We start from the raw sequence: 2,484 nt of genomic DNA, 5'->3' as shown, positions 1-2,484 counted from the left end.
CAATGACCAGGAGTCAGCAGCTGCAGCAGGTAGCAACAGATGCCTTTTAGACTCGGAATATGTATAGARAGTGAGGAAAAGTATTTACTAAGGCTGAATTTTTTACCCACTGTGGCACTGGTAAAAGCACAACCATGCTGACAAAGCTATAGCTAAGTGATTTACAGTGCTGTACTTGCATGAAGAGACCTCAAAAGTGAAGTCCACCGCAACCCAAGTATCTGCCAAACCAGTCAACTGGCAATAACACCAGCCTGGGTGGAAACTTCTGCGGATAAAGTACTATGGTTGGCAAAGAATTGGGAACCAAATAAAATCTGAGGTGAAACAAGAGTGTCCAGGGAATAAAAGTGTTTGAAAGAGCTCCTATTGGCAAACACAGACCAAGGACAAATGCCAAGCAAGCTCAGTTGAATAAGCTTTAAACCTTTTATAGAAACCTGAAGCACAAAAGCTTAGCCTAATCCAACCTATTTATGTGATGTCTTCTGAATTTAATTACAAACTTAAAATGTTTCCAAATGTGTGGAGCATTTCTGTCTGGGTAGCTTGTTTGGCTTGGGTTTTCAGCAGTGCAAAAGTTGTCTGGATTCTGCAAACATTGATCACTTTGAGGGGTTTATATGCAAGTGCTCTTAACTGACTTTGGGGCTTGGAAGCACTACTCAGTGCAATTCAATAAATGAAGTATTCARGTATTACCCTTGCTGTATCTGGGCTAGGTTTTTGCATGGTTGGCTAGTTGGTTGGGGGTTTTTTGCATTTGTTTCTTGGTCTTATATCCTCCAGGGCTTATGTAAGGCACTTCAGCACATCACTGATTCTAAAATCAATGCTTGGGAACTCTTATGGTCCGATTATCATTAGGTTTTAACGGCTACACTCACAGTGAGAGCTTACATTTGATACTGCTGTATCTTGCTTTCAGGAGTCTAGCCACGTAGTTAAAGCCGTTACTCCTGCCTGAGCTCCTAGGAATTTGTGGGATGGGGAGATCAGGCACCCGAGGACAGGCAGCAGACGGCCATCAAAGCCGGATACATGGAAACACTGAGAAGAGGATGGTTTTTAAGCCTCATTCATCTACAGGTTGCAGGAAGGTGCTTCTCTCTGCTTGACAGCTGCACCCGTGAACTGTATTCAGGAGGAAGAGGACTGCAGCACCCCTCCTCATAAAATACAACCAGAGCTCTTTAGCCAGAGCCCAGCAGTAGGATTTGTTAAGAATATGAAAGAGCTCAGTTACATCCATTTCCCAAAAAGATATGAAGCCTGTACTTCTTGACTGCCATCGTAGTCTCTCAACTACCGGTTGATTTAGGGCACAACAGTTTGCATGGAATAATCAAAAATGAGAACAAAAATTGCTAACAGGTTTCTGCAAGGTTGTGTTTAGAGTGCTCAAGTAAGAGAAAGATTGGGTTCTAGTCTTTGCCATAATTAATATTTGACTACTTTATATCAGTCAGTCACTGTAGTAGTCAGTTATTTGCCTCATGTTTGCTTAGAAGCAGAAAGATAAATAGCTTGTGGTTAGTAAATGAAGCAGCTGTGAGGAAACGGTTTTGAGATGCAGTATTTGGGAGGTATGTGTCTAAAGCAATGGCAACATACCAGAATGATGGAGCCTAAGTCCCTAAAGCCCCATAAGGCTCTGATCTACAATGTCCGATATAATAGCAAAACAAAGCAGAGACACAGCATGAGTGGGTGACCTATTTAAAGCATTGCAGTTTCTTACAACATGCAGAGAGCTTCAGCATTGGAGGATAGTTAAAATATTTATTTTAAAGAGGCGATATAAATATTTTTGCCTGCAAAGCTCTCATGAACAGCAGTGGGAGTTTTAACTCTGGATGACTAAAGGATYTGGTCTGATCACCGCTGGTAGGAGTTTTTTCCATAAAAGAGAAGGGATGATGTTAATGGAGCTGGTGACTTTCCGGATCCTTTCTTTTTGTGCTCTTCCTTTGATTTAACAACTGCAAAACAATAGAGGTTTGTATTAGTTACACTCACGGTTCAACTCCTCTGTAATCCAGCCACTGGATTCACAAAGAGCATCAGTTCATGAAAGAGAAACACTCCCAGACTTACAGTGTCTTAGGATGAACAGTGATTGACTTTTCCTGAAATGCATTTGGCATTTTAGTAAAGAACAGATTTAAGTGCCTACAGTTACATTTCATTGACCCAGCTTTAACCTGTGAAGGTTTACTGCATCACACGTTATTCTTATCCCATTTCTTCTAAGTCTTTATCAGTGACAAGCCCTGCGGTCAGAGCAAGGATGCTCCCAGGCACGCTGGCTTCCTCGGCCCCGCATCYTTTCTCGCTGGGGGCACATGGAGCTGCGGCGAAACCGCTTGGCAGAAAAGCCGAGCGAGCGGGGCCGTGTTTTTTCTTTCCTTTCTGGAGAGGGCACCGGGCTGCGCGTCCCCCTCCGCGCGCCGGGCGGGGGCGGCCGGCCCCCTGCGCGGCCGC

Source organism: Rhea americana, unplaced genomic scaffold (genome assembly GCF_003343005.1).
Source record: "Rhea americana isolate MKP2758 unplaced genomic scaffold, rheAme1 scaffold_17, whole genome shotgun sequence".
Taxonomy (NCBI): domain Eukaryota; kingdom Metazoa; phylum Chordata; class Aves; order Rheiformes; family Rheidae; genus Rhea; species Rhea americana.
Note: the sequence above shows the minus strand (reverse complement) of the source record.